This window comes from Chiloscyllium plagiosum, unplaced genomic scaffold (assembly GCF_037043375.1).
Source record: "Chiloscyllium plagiosum isolate Xiang-an unplaced genomic scaffold, Cpla_swu_hap1 HiC_scaffold_1, whole genome shotgun sequence".
NCBI classification, from domain to species: Eukaryota; Metazoa; Chordata; class Chondrichthyes; order Orectolobiformes; family Hemiscylliidae; genus Chiloscyllium; species Chiloscyllium plagiosum.
Genome location: NW_028270139.1, coordinates 101423189 through 101438319, shown reverse-complemented (window position 1 = coordinate 101438319; position 15131 = coordinate 101423189). Strand labels below are relative to the sequence as shown.

General features: G+C 40.6%; 1 pseudogene; it reads left to right on the top strand.

The window, feature by feature from the left end:
* The window catches only part of LOC122554919 (NAD(P) transhydrogenase, mitochondrial-like), a 242989-nt pseudogene that overhangs the window by 77855 nt on the left and 150003 nt on the right, over positions 1 to 15131 (top strand).

Sequence of the window (15131 nt, the reverse complement as noted above, 5' to 3'; positions counted from 1 at the left end):
TCATTCACACCCACAAGCTGTCAGCTATCCAGACGCTAATCAGATAGTTGTTGTTCAGTTGATGGCCTTTGGCATACACAAACCACTCAGCAACCTGTTGCTGACTATATCTGACTTTGTACACACATCAGTGTATCCAGAATGTCTACAAACATATAGCCTTACTACTTGAACAGAGCAACAAGGCAAACACAACTTTGTGTGTTACAGCTTTTTAAAAGTACAGCAATTCCTTCCTTAGTCTTTTGGTGTAGAATAGTCCTTTTCTCATTCTGCTCATAATCAAAATTAAAGTCAAATAAAAAGATGTGGTTTTTACATTACGAACAGCTGAGTATATCTCACTATATATATGATTTCAAGGAAAGGTTTGAAAAACAAATATTACATGTGTTGTCACGTTTGATTTCTATTGTCATGTGGGTCAGTGGCAAAACTTTAGTTACACCTGAGCTATTGTTGGAATCAGAGAGAAATTTGTCAACATCAGTATAAAATATTTCAGTAAAATCTCTTGTTACCATCTTTCTGTAAATTCTAAAATAATACACCCTTAAAAAACAGGATTATGTTGTGTTTGCTGTATCGATGTCTGGTGGTAAAACACTTGGGGATCATAAGGGACATAAACAGACACAGGAATATGAGGTGTGATTAACTCATGTCTATTATTCTTGATGCATTCAGTCAGTGAGTGATGCAGTCAGTGATTTTAATAGTTTGGCTGAGTGTCTGCACACTTTAGTATGGGGCTTATGTTTCTGCTAGATTAACATGACAAGATTATTTTTCAAGTCTTAAAGTGGATAAAAAGTGGATATGTGTGGGAAATTCAGTCAATGGAGTGCAACAAGGCAGCTCAGAGGTCCAGGGTACTCTGATGTATTTCTGGAGGCTTTGTTATAGGAATGGAGAGGGGAATGGAAGTCCCCTAACCACAGGGAACTAAAAGGCCTCCCAAACAGACACTGAGTAGCCGGGGATGTGGATCGCGATTATAATGTCAATAATCTAGCCTCCTGTATCCAGGTGCAGCACATCCTGGGAATTATTGTTATGGCTGGATTAGTGATACATATAAGGACTACAAAAGCAGGTCAGAGGCTGAAAATTCTACAGTGAGTAACTCGTCTCTTGTCACATCAGAGGCTGTCCATCATCTACAAGGGCTTTTGCCCGAAACATCGATTTTACTGCTCCTCGGATGCTGCCTGAACTGCTGTGCTCTTCCAGCACCACTAATCCATTTACCTCAATAGGTGTAGTACCAGCTCCAACAATACTCAAGATGTTTGACACCATTTAGAACAAAGCACTCAATTTGGTTGATACCCATCAATCACCTTAAACTCCTTCCATCACTGATGAACAGTGTGTACTACTTACAAGATCATCTCAGAAACTCACCAAGGCTCCTTTGACAGTATCTTCTAAATTCATGAACTCTTCCATTTAGAAAGACAAAAGCAGCAGATGACCAGAGCACCTGTATCTGCTAGTTCCCTCCAAGTCACAACTTGCTGCCTTGGAACTTCATCACTACTGTAACTGGGTCAAAATCTTACCAGGGCTTTCCGAGCAGCAGTCTATACTTATACCATAAGGACTATAGTGATTCAAGAAGATGTGTCACCACTGCCTTCTCAAATTAATGAACAATAAATGCTGTCCTTGCAAGCGACACCCATATCACTTGAATGAATAAAATAATTCAATGACCTCTCATGAGCGGTCAAGGTCAGTGAATATATCATTACGTGCTACACCTTGACACTGGAACCATTAACCTTTGACTGATCTATCCATTTGCTAATTTAGCAACACCCAGTATCAACCATGACTCACATTCATGGTGTTATGGTCCCAGCTGAGGTCATCACTGGACAACCTGACTTGATAGATCATATTGTGATTTGCTTTCGTTTTAACAAAGTGGTGTTTTGCTGAAAGATAAGCATGCAATTTTACAGATTTTGTTTTAACCATATAATGGAAGTTATTAACAAAAGAAAGGAAGGCAAAATAGAATGATACCAATTTATAGATTTTTAAACAGTAAAATATATAATCCCATTAATCCCCAAACAGTCTCTTTTAAATTGAAAAAAAGCACTCAAAACACACTTCTATTATATTACCCTAAACAGCACTAATACATTGCTTACTCTAAAGTTCTCTTATCTAATACCTAGGTATGTTTACATCACTTGTGATTTCAATTTATAAACCGGAACGTCTTCCTGGAGCTATTATACATCTGAACTTAATTGTATTCTGCTTTAAGTAACCTGTTCAGGGTTTTAACCCAACACTTATCGTCTAACATTAAGCTCTCACTCTAAGGTAATCTAGTTTACTGTATCCTCTCCCTCTAAAGAAAACTGGTTGCTACAGCTATCCTCATCCAAGGACTTCGTAGAACTGCCTCACTCAAAGTTTAAAAAAAAAGTTCTCCCTCTTGAAGCTATGAGTGTGTCTCATAAGCTTAAGTGTTATAATCGTACCCACCTCCACCATTTCCTCTGGCAGCTCATTTCATTCATGCACCACCCTCTGTGGAAACAAAGTTCCATAAATCTCAACCACTGATGCCCCAATATTTCCTTTTTTGGTCGCAAAACAGTCTAAGATTAAAAATAACGTTTTAGTGGTGCACAAAAACCTATTCACTGTAAAACCATGTAACAAAAACTATTTTAAAAGAAATAGAATGTCCACAGAAATACAAATTAGTTCTTAACTTGAGCCACAAAAAAACCCCACAAGTTACTGACTCAGAAATCAACAGCCCAAGTGTACAATAAATTATAATAAAAAATTATATAAATCATAGTATTTATCACAATAGCTTCCTTCATATCTTACTCTCAGACTTAGCACTGTTCTTAATCTGGCACCCATATTCCGCAGTGTTTTTATGCTGCCAACTATTCAATCTTAAACATGTACGAATTGATAGACATACGAACGGGAGGCGAACTGAGGGATAGAAACTCCAAATGGGTAATAAGTAGTGGATCTAAATGAGGAACAGGAATCAATGCAGGCTCAGGGGGCTGAAGGGTCTGTTCTGTATTGTTCTTTTGTTCTTTATGACAGGCACATAACTTAAACAATTTGCACTGACACAGTTTCCATCTCTTACAAGACAAGGTGGCATATAGCCTCAGGCAGCAGAACTTAAATAGCAGGGTACATTTCATCTGCATGCTCTCGGTTTTCACAGAGGCATTGGTGCTGGTGATGATTACAGTAACCGTTGCTCGGGCTGTGGCAGTGATGGAGATACCATTGTATAGGGCTGCATGTTCCTCCTGACTCATTGTCTCCCATCTTACATAACCCTTATGCAATCATCTGTTCAGATTCATAAGCTGTAGATGGTGTAAGTGCTTTCTTTGTCCCAGTCCTACCCCAAAGTCTTTGTCCTTGCAGATGTCCTTGCCAAGAATTTCATTGGATAAACATATGAATGAAAATGGTATAGTGTAGGATAGATAGGCTACAGATTGCTTCCACAGGTCGGTGCAACATCGAGGGCTGAAGGGCCTGTACTGTGCTGTCATGTTCGATGTTCTATAATTACAACTCTACCATTTCTGAACATGAGGTGGCTTTGTGGAACTGGAGAATTGCAAATTTTACACCCCTGGTCTGGAAAAAAAGCTATCAAGGTCAGTTGGTATAACCTTGGTTGGACAAAAGCCTTTGAAAGTGACAAAATTAACCGCCACGTGGACAAGCACTGGATATTTAAGGAAAACCAACATGGAGTTTTTCAAGTTAAAGTGGCTAACTCGAGTCAGTTTCTTGATGAAGCAACAAATAGTTGATGAGGATATTGCTATTGTGTGTATAGTAACTTCCAAAAGACATATTTTAAAAGATCCATAAAATAGGCTTACCAGTAAAGTTGAAGGCCACAGAGTAAAAGGGAGAATGGTAGCATGGAATGCATTAACTGAGTGACAAGAACCAGAGTTGTAATGAGTGGTTGTTTTTAATGATCGGAGGAAGGTTTACACTACAGTATTAAAACTGCTGCTTTTCTTGAACTGTTCTCATGATCGAAACTTGGGTGTACAGATCACAATTTCAGAGTTTGCAGAAAGCAGTCGATACTAAAATCACAGAAGGAGGCCATTTGGCCCATTGTATCCATGCTGATCAACAAAGATCTGATTACACTAGTCTCATTTTCCAGCCCTTGATCTTTAGCTCTCGAAACTATTAAAATGCAAATACAATATCTAAATACTCTTTCAGACTGTGCATTTCAGACTCCATCTCCCTCTGAGTGATACAAATTCTTCTCAACTCTCCACTTAGCCTCCTTCCTCTAATCATAAATCTATGTCTCTGATTATTGACTGCTCTGCTAATGATTAAAGTGCCTTCCTAACCACCCTATCTGTGTCTTTAATTTTATACATCTCTATCTGGTCTCTTCTCAATCTTCACTGCTGCAGAAAAGACAACCCCGGCCTATTCAATCTTTACTAATGGCTTAGACCCTCCAGCCTTGGCAGCATCCTGATAAATCTCCTCTGCACTCTCTCTAATGTAATCACATCATTCGTATAATGTGATGCCCAGAACTGTACGCAGTACTGTAGTTGTGGCCTAACCAGTATCTTACACATTTCCAGCATAACCTTGTTGCTCTTGTATTCTATGCCTCTTCTAATAAAGGGAGCATTTCAAACATCTTCTTTACCATCTTGTTTCCTGGCCTGCTACCTTTGAGGATCTGTGGAAATGCACACTAGAGACTCTTTAACATTCGCCACTTTCTAGGATCCTACCATTCACTGTGTAATCCCTTGGCTTGTTAGCCGCTGAAGAGGGTGCAGAAATTATTTAGAATTTATCAAGACTCAGTTATGTACAATCATGGGCGATCTGTTTGTGATTCAAATTCCTCATTCTCATCTGCCAGCAAAACCTTTTTATTCCCTAGCCTGACAAGAATCTATGTACCTCTGTCTTAAACATATGCAATGACCCTGCCTCCACTAGCTTTTACAGCAGAGAATTCCAAAGTCACATAATTCTGAGAGAAAAAATGTTCATTTGAAAGACCTACCCCTAATTTTAAAAAGGTGCCCCCTAGTTCTGGACTGATCTCCTTTCCAGATCCACCTTGTAAAGAACATTCAGGGTCTTCTACACTTCAATCAAGTCCCTCCTCAATCACCTAAGCTCCAGTGGAAACAAGCCCAGATTGTCCACTTTGTCCACAAGACAACTGTTCATTTCAAGTATGAATCTGGTAAAGTAAAATCAGATACAAAACCAAAAAAAATTTAAAAAAAGAAACTCAGCAGGTCTGGCAGCATCTGTGGAGGGGAAAACAGAGTGAATGTTTAGACTCTGTTATAACTTCTTCAGAACTGAAAGGCATTGGAAAATATTCTTTATTGAGGAACAGGAGGAACGAGGGCTTACGTAGTAGCCCAGTGCAAAAGACAAGGAGCGTTGAAAGAGAAACAGAGAAGTAAAATGGGTGTAAATTCACGTGTGAAAGGGAAAGAATGAGTCCCTTCTATCAAGAGCAAGAAACAAACAAAACAAGGTTGTGGGAGATGTGGAGGGCCGGGGCACGAGGAAAATGTTAAATAAACACTTGAAGAACAGACAAAATATGCTCAGTTTCTGAATTTAATGTTAAGACCTCAAGGTTGTCAAGTGTTTCAGCAGAAAATGAGCTTCTGTTGTGCTTCGATGCAACTTTGCAGCAAGCCCAGCATAGAAATGTTAGCTTGAGGGTAAGGCTTACTGAAATGGCAAACAACTAAGATGTCAATTCCTCTGAACTACCACCTTCCCTGAACTTCCTCTGATTCATTTACATCCTTCTTAAATAAGGAAACAAAACTGCACATAGCATTTGAGATCTGGTCTCACCAATGGCCACTATAACTGAAGTTTGTAAAAAAAAATTATTTCACAGTTCAAGCATCTGCAATGTCTTGCTCTGTCTTTTCTTTTGCGTTTGATTTTTTTTCCTCTTATAATAACAGATAGCATGCCATGAACCATCTTGATTACATGCTACATACTAACTTCTTGCAACTCTTACATCAGAACATTTAAATCCCTCTGAATCTTGGATTCTGCAGTAATTCTTTGTTTAAGTAATATGCTTTTTTAAATTCCTGCCTAAGTAAATAACTTCACACTTTCCCACATGCTGCTGCATCTGCCAGATTTTTGCCCACTCACTCAACCGATATGTATTTCTCTGCAACTTCCTTATGTTTCTTCACAGCATACTTTTTTACATTTCTTGGTTTTGTCTGCAAACGTCGCTATTATGCCTCTGCTCCCCTTATGTAAGTTATTGACATAAACTGTAAAAAACTGAGGGAACATCATAGCTCGATGTGGGACTCTACTCATCACTTCCTGCCAATCAGACACCAATGCTTTTATACATATTCTGTTTTCTGCTAGCCAGCCAATCTTCGATCCTTGTTCATACGTTACCCCTACAGCACGAGCTTTTATTTTCCGCAGTATCTTTGATGTGGGACCTCATGAAGTGCCTTCTGTAAATCCAAGTAAAGTTTGTTTACAGGCTTCCCTTTATCCATAGTATATGTTATTCCTTCAAAGAGTTCTAATAAATTAGTTAAACCTATGTTGTGATACATTGGTTAACAGATTTAGTGAATTCAGATTTACAATTTACCTTGGTGAAATTTGCAGGACATGCTGTAGTGACTGTAATGAGGTCAGCCAGCTGGACCTCAGAGAATATGAGCTTCCTGACTGGGACTGTTAATCTGTCGAATCAGGGAACTCTGTCTGATATAAAAGGGTAAATATCAGGCATATTGAGCCCCTGAATGGCTGGCTGAGTGAGAGGCAGTGCTATAAAGTTTTGAGTTTGTAAATAAAGGGTGATCGGTGATGGGCTGCTGGCCTTGGAAGATTTATTTCATGTGTGTTATTGGATCATCCAGAGATCTGGACTAATAATTTATTAAATTAATTGTGAATTCAAATTACTCCCATTATGGTTTCTCTGTTTTACTATGTATTTTTTGATTTTATGAGCGAACAGTTTTACTATCAGTATTCAAGGAATGACATAGAGACTGAATCAGCTGCATGATGAAGTAAAGATTAAAGAAATTGGACTTATTCTCATTGGACCAGAGAAGATTATGAGTGGCCTTATTATGAACAATTTTGACAGCGTAAAGAAGGATATTCTGGTTCCACTAGTTTGTATGTCAGTAACTAAGGATCACAATTTCAAGGTTGTAAACCTGGTTCTGAAAAAGAGTCATTGAATTTGAAACATTAACTCTGCTTTCTCTACACAGCTGCTGCCAGACCAGCTGAGTTTCTCCAGCAATTTCTGGTTTGGTTTTGGATTGAAATAAGTACTGGTTGTTCCTGAGCTGATTGAGTGTGTGATTTTACTTACAGCATTCTTAAACAAATGGTTTTTGCAGACTTTGCTGTGGTACCAAAGGTGTAATTCCATAGCAGTACACAGGTTAATGCAATATTTTAGTTATGCTTTGGTGAACTTGGGCATTTAGGATTTTGACTAACTACCACTGGATACAATTCAGACCTTTGAGCATTAGCTGTCTGTAGCAGTCAGCGAAAGAATCATGGACCAAGTGGGACAGCTAACTTTACATTCCCCAGTCTTTGGCAGCTTTTTAACACAAATTGTTCGACCTTGTGTACATTGATGCTATAATGTTCATGATTCATTTAACTGGAAATTAATGGTACCTGCACAGAAACTTGAAATCCCCTCTGTTTCCAGGTGCCCTCAATTTTCCATTAAGATAAAATAACAAATTGAGGACTTTACATGAGCCATGTCTATTAAAGACATGGGTGGCATGGTGGCTCAGTTGTTAGCACTGCTGCCTCACAGCGCCAGGGATTTCGGTTTGATTCCAGCCTCAGGCGAATGTCTGTGTGGAGTTTGCACATTCTCCCCGTGTCTGCTTGCATTTCTTCTGGGTGCTCCAGTTTCCTCACACAATCCAAAGCTGTGCAGGTTAAGTGAATTGGCCATGCTAAATTGCGCATAGTGTTCAGCGATGTGTAGGTTAGGTGCATTTGTCAGGGGGTAAATGTAGAGTAATGGGGAATGGGTTTGGGCGGGATACTCTTTGGAGGGTCGGTGTGGACTTGTTGGGCTGAAGGGCTTGTTTCCACACTGTAGGAGTTCTATGAAAGGGCTTCAGTTATGACCTGTATGATTTGAACAGAGGACCTATGTTTTATTACTCCTCAGCTTCCCTTCCACCCTAACCCATGCTCCCATCCTCCTTACCTATTTGTTACTGATTCAGTAAATTTAATATTCACTCATAGGTCTAACTGGTTTGGTGGCACTCGGAAACTCTGCGCCAACTGATGCATTCCTACAGATGGTGACTATCTTTGGACTGGCTGGAATTGTTGGATATCATACTGTTTGGGGAGTCACACCAGCCCTTCACTCCCCTCTTATGTCTGTAACTAATACCATCTCAGGTAAGCTCTTCTGCTTTTATTGAAGCAATTCTCCATATGTTGCTATTAAAACAAACTGTTAAGTGTTACTGTAAGCATTTTAACCTATATGACATTGTTTATCTTGCTGGCTTGAGATGAAAGCTTATTTTTGTGGAATCAGTACAGTTCGGGTAGTGAGTGATGCCTTGCACTCCTGACCTGGGCAGTTCCATTGTGGAGATTAGACATCTGATTGAGGGACTATTGTTGTCACATGTACCGAGATACAGTGGAAGGTGTTGTTTTGTACGGTATACAGACAGACCAAAACATGCAAAATGCATCAGGTTAGCAGAACAGAGTGCAGGATACAGTGTACAGTCACAGAGAGGTTGCAGAGAGAGAGAGAGAGAGGGAGGGGGAGAGAAAGCTGAGAATAAACATTTGAGAGGTCCATTCCAAAGTGTGATAACAGAGGGGAAGAAGCTGTTCTTTAATCTATTTGTAACTGTATTCAAACTTCTATATCTTCTGCACAAAAGAAGAGGGTGAAAGAAAGTATAAACGGGGTTGGAGGGATCTTTGGTTATTTTGGCTACCTTCCCGAGGCAGCAGGAAGCATAGACAGAGTCAACAGATGGAAGGCTGGTGTGTGTGATGGACTGAGCTCTGTTCACAACTCTCTGTAGTTTCTTGTGGTCTTGGGAAGAGCAGTTGCTGTGATACATCCAGATAGAATGTTTTCCCTGGTGCATGTATAAACATTGGTAAGAATCCTTGTGAACATGCAGAATGTCCTTTGCCTCCTGAGGAAGGAAAGAAGTTGTTGTGCTTTTTTGATAGTTGCTTCAGTGTGGGTGGAGCAGGACAGATTGTTGGTAATCACCACTCCCAGGAACTTAACGTGTTCAACCATCTCTACCTTCGCACCATTGATGTAGAAAGGGGCGTGCCCTCCACTGCACTTCCTGAAACCAGTGACCAGCTCCTTTATTTTGCTGAGGTTGAGAGATTATCCTGACATCATGCCACTAAACACTCAATCATTTTCCTGTATCCTGTTTGAAATCTGACCTACAATGGTGATGTTGTCAGCAAATTTGTAAACAAAGTTTGGGGAAGAATTTGACCATACCCAGTGAGTGCTTCTCCTGGCTCCATGCAGTTTTGTAGAGTTGGGCCAGCGTCTGATTGAATCATAGTTCATGGCTCCACTTTGAGGTTGTGAAGCATGGTTTGAATTCAGGAAGCTTTTGAAAGGTAAGTTCATAGTGTCTTCTTTATGTCAATTCCATATCAACTCAAATCCTACTGCTACTACAACAACCATAACCCTCCCCAGCCCCTCATACCTTTCGTGTTGAATCATAATTCCTCTGAGCTCATTCACCAAGTATATGCTAGGTGCAGAACCAGTTAACTATGCAATTATAACAGCATGTAGAGATCTGCTTAGAAAACAAGCAACAAACATTCATAAATTTTCTTTTGAAAGAAATTGCTCTTCTTACACACATTCAGAATTGGTCATCAGAAGGGCCATTAGATTGAAAGCAACTAAGAGGCTTCAAATATTTCACACTTGTTAATTTTGTGCAAAACATCATTGGGGCATTGACAAAATAGAACACAGAATAAATAACAAATTATTGTAACCACTTAATGATGTCAGTCAAGCAAAGACAACAGTTTATTTTTCCAGTGTCAGAACAAACCTCATTGAGAATATCCTTTTGAGTCTGGGCTTTTCAGTCAGACATACACAGGACTATCATAGAAGCCTGTTCTTGAAACTTTATGGTCTTTAATGAGGGATCATGGAGTTGGAATGGGATCCTTGAGTTGACATTGGGATTATAAGGGGCTATGACATTGGGTGGAAGCCCTGAGTTCACACAGTGGTGGTATGGACAATGGTTTGGATGATGGCTATAGCATTTAACAGCCAAAGTTAAATTGTGGTAAATGGGGAGATCCTTCCATTCTTTGGGCTAAGTGTAAATGTGAGTGAGATCAGCAGAGGAACCTACACAATGTTAGGATCTGAAAACCTGCCAGACCTTCCAACATCAAGCAACTAATCAGTGGCTGGTTGGCTTTGTGCCTGTGTGAAGCCCTGACTGGGAGAGTCCAGGCCTCCCCAGAGCTGTGAGCCAGTCTGAAGCTGGTACCTCTAGTACTCAATAGCACTACGGATGAATCTAACAAGTCCCTAACTCCCACGATGGAGGAGCAGCCATGGAATAGGGGAGCAATGTTGGATGTTGGTGGTCTTGTGGGTTAATGATCATGAAAGGAGGGAGGCCTGGAGGTTCAGAAGCAAGGAGTTATGAGCATACCCTGGGTGAGGCTCCCCACTTTGTTATGGTTCCAGACAGGATATCCCAAGGTATTAAGCTTCTGTATGGGGAGGGGTGAACTGACTCACTGTGGTTATTCACATATCGTGCTCAGTTGACCACAGCAATGTTAGTTATAAAAGGATCCCTTCCCTTTTGGCATCCTTCTCTTGGTCCCAAATGAGCTTATATTTTAAAAGAAGTCAATATAACCATGCTCACTTGAATTTACAAAAAAAAAAGAGTTTATTAATTACTAACCTTGAGAGGAGATAGCAATGCAATTCATAAATGCACGTGTTTCATAATAGGAGGTGAGGTAAAAGAGATAAAAGACAAAAAAAAAATCAGTTTCTGAATTGTTCATGAAGAGCAGATAGTTGAATGTTTAGTGGTAGCAGTTGATGTTAGCAGTATTCATGACATTGGTTATTTAGCAGTCAATTGTATGATTCTATGGGAGTTATAAAAACTCTTCTGTGTTAATATCTTGGCAATAGCTGGCTCGGAATCCACAAAAATAGGGGGAAAGAGAGAGTTTCTCCTTTTACCAGCAGTGCAAGGGTTTGAACGAGCTGTCCTTAGAGTTGTACACCATTAACACGCAGACTGGGGTTGGGCAATAAATGCTGGCCAACCAGTGATGTGTATGTCCCATAAGGGAAACATTTTCATGAAAAAGAAGAATAACTGGAAGTATAGCTGTATCAACAAAAGGGTAGATGTCAGAATAGGAACAAGATTGATAGGCAGGAAATTTGCAGTAACGATAAATCCTAGGGCAAGTGCTGGATCAACATTTAAATACATTAATAGACTGCCCTTCCTTTGACCCTAAGATTTGATAAAGGAGATGCTTTCCCACTTATATTTTGGGTACCATAATCAGAGAGTCTGAAGTGATGCTGTAAACTGGATGATTGAAGACAAGAAGCAAGTAACCTGTAATTAAAATATTGGACTAAGCATGACATGCCTTTTAGCAGAAATCTTTGAGGAGAAAGTGAGGTCTGCAGATGCTGGAGATCAGAGCTGGAAATGTGTTGCTGGAAAAGCGCAGCAGGTCAGGCAGCATCCAGGGAACAGGAGAATCGACGTTTCGGGCATAAGCCCTTCTTCAGGAATGGGGAAAGTTTGTCCAGCAGGCTAAGATAAAAGGTAGGGAGGAGGGACTTGGGGGAGGGGCGTCGGAAATGTGATAGGTGGAAAGAGGTCAAGGTGAGGGTGATAGGTCAGACTGGGGTGGGGGCGGAGAGGTCGGGAAGAAGATCTCAGGTTAGGAAGGCGGTGCTGAATTTGATGGATTTGACTGAGACAGGGTGGGGGGAGGGGAAATGAGGAAACTGGTGAAATCCGAGTTCATCCCTAGTGGTTGGAGGGTTCCTAGCCGGAAGATGAGGCGTTCTTCCTCCAACCGTCGTTTTGTTGTGGTCTGACATTGTTGTGGTGATGGATTTCACCAGTTTCCTCATTTCCCCTCCCCCCACCCTGTCTCAGTCAAATCCATCAAATTCAGCACCGCCTTCCTAACCTGAGATCTTCTTCCCGACCTCTCCACCCCCACCCCAGTCTGACCTATCACCCTCACCTTGACCTCTTTCCACCTATCACATTTCCGACGCCCCTCCCCCAAGTCCCTCCTCCCTACCTTTTATCTTAGCCTGCTGGACAAACTTTCCCCATTCCTGAAGAAGGGCTTATGCCCGAAACGTCGATTCTCCTGTTCCCTGGATGCTGCCTGACCTGCTGCGCTTTTCCAGCAACACATTTCCAGCTTTTAGCAGAAAGACTGACTTAACATCTGACATTATGCTGCCAGAAACAAATTCAGCTTAAAACCTTGGCTTTCTAGGAATTTCTGGCTTGCATGCAGATTATAATGATGATGATGCAGTGGATGGGAAACTGTGACACAATAACAGTTTGTGTTTCTGACGTGTAGTTGAATTACTCAGATGTCTTAAGTCACTTGCACGAGCAAAACCCTTTGAGGAAGAATAATCGATAATCACACAGGAACCCTGCTGCGAGCCTGAACCTGCGGTTAAGATAGAAATGCAGAGATGGGTAACCATAAGCCAAAGGAGCAGAAATTAGGCCATTCAGCCCATCAAGTCTGCTCCGCCATTCAATCATGGCTGATAAGTTTCTCCACCCCATTCTCCCACTTTCTCTCCGTAACCCTTGATTCCATTGATACTCAAGAACCTATCTATCTCAGTCTTAAATATACTCAATGACCTGGCCTCCACAGCCTTCTGTGGCAATGAATTCCATAGATTCACCACTCTCTGGCTGAAGAAGTTTCTCCTTATCTCCATTACTGGTGTTCTGTCGAGGTGGCATTATTAGTGGGACCAGGGATTAAAATCAGACCCCAAATACTTGTTGGGTTTCATAGGATAAAGTTTTCCAAATGTTGACAAATAAAGAAGAGGAATTCATATTTTCAGTTTAAAGTGATTTGCAAGCGAAGCAATGATGAGAGAAAATTTCTTTCGCAAAGCAAGTAGTTTGGGTATAGAATACCCAGCCTGGAAATGTGGTGGAGGTAGGTTCAGTTGAGGCCTTCAAGGGGGCATTGGATGGTTATTTGGAGAGAGTGGAGGAAAGGCAGAAGATGGGCACTAGATAAGAGAACAGGTGCAGGCACAGTGTGCTGAATTGCCTTGTTCTGTGCCATAACAGTTCTGTGATTCTGTAATGTTTGCTTGAGTAAAATGATGATAACTCTAAACTTGCATCCTCCTTAATTTGTTACAGGTTTGACTGCAGTTGGTGGGCTATCATTGATGGGAGGCAGTTACACACTAGGGAATATTCCAGAATGTTTTGCTTTGGTGGCAGCTTTTATTTCCTCAGTTAATATTGCTGGTAAGGTTCATTTTAGGAGTGCCATGTATCTAGTTTAAATAAAATAAAATTTCCCAGGCAACAGTTCCCAAAGTAATGTTGTATAATTTAAGTTGCCTAAGTGTCATAAACTCAGAAATCACACGACACCAGGTTATAGTCCAACAGGTCTATTCAAAGTTGTTGCTCCTTCGTCAGGTGAAATATCACTGTACCTGATGAAGGAATAGCGATCTGAAAGCTTATGATTTCAAATAAACCCATTGGACTATAACCTGGTGTTGTGTGATTTCTGACTTTGTCTACCCTTGTCCAACACCGGCACCTCCATATCATAACTAACATAAGACATGGAAAAACAAATGTTCTCCAGCCCAGCAATATTTGATTAGAGGAAGCTATTCTGCTCGGTTCTTCTTCAAAATAAATGCCGCAATCACATCCCAGATGTATGATGTTTCCGGGCTGATGGCCAGTTTAGCATCTGCTACCTCATTATCCAGCTTGATCACAAGTGAGTGTCAAACCCAGTATAATTTCCATTGTAAATACTGCGTACATCCATCTGTCACCTTTAGGAACACTCATTCTGCCTTCGTGACCACTGGACTGGATTTGCCCAACCATTTCCTTGTCATTTTCCAGGCTTTACATTAAATTAACTTCAACTTATCTACAACTGTCTTCCTATCCAAGAACTTTGTCAATTCTGAAAGCTCCTCACATCTCATAGTATGTTCCTCCTTTCATTGACTCAACTTGCCCTACTCTCTAAAGTCATTCCTCATTTTTCATAGTTAAAAATCACACAACACCAGGTTATAGTCCAACAGGTTTAATTGGAAGTACACTAGCTTTCTGAGCGATGCTCCTTCATCAGGTGATTGGACAAGCTACGAAAGCTAGTGTACTTCCAATTAAACCTGTTGGACTATAACCTGGTGTTATATGATTTTTAACTTTGTACATCCCAGTCCAACACCGGCATCTCCAAATCCAACTCATTTTTCATGCCAGTCTGTTCTTTCCTTGACTCCATCACCTCTCATTTGCATTCTCAACTTTCAGAGTCAGACACTTTAGCCATCTCAGCTGTACAATATGTTCAGCAACAATTCAGAATTCTCTAACTTTACTACCTATCTCCTCTTCTTTACAGGCTTCCTCAAGACTCACCCCATATGTTTTTGGTTACCTCTCCAGATTCTTGTCCCTGCTTAGTACCATTTTCACTTTTGGAACATGTGACACAACAAAATTACCTGCAAAACAAACAATTTGGTTATTTTTACATTGTCGCTTCTGGGAGCTTGTTGTATGCAAATAGGTTGCCACGTTTCCTCTATTAAACCAGTGCCTGTACTTCCCAAGTAATTCATTTATAAAGGCACTTCTGTGGTCATGAGAGTGCAGTGTAAGGTAAGTCACCACGAGATAGTTTTGACATTGTTAATGCTGTATCAA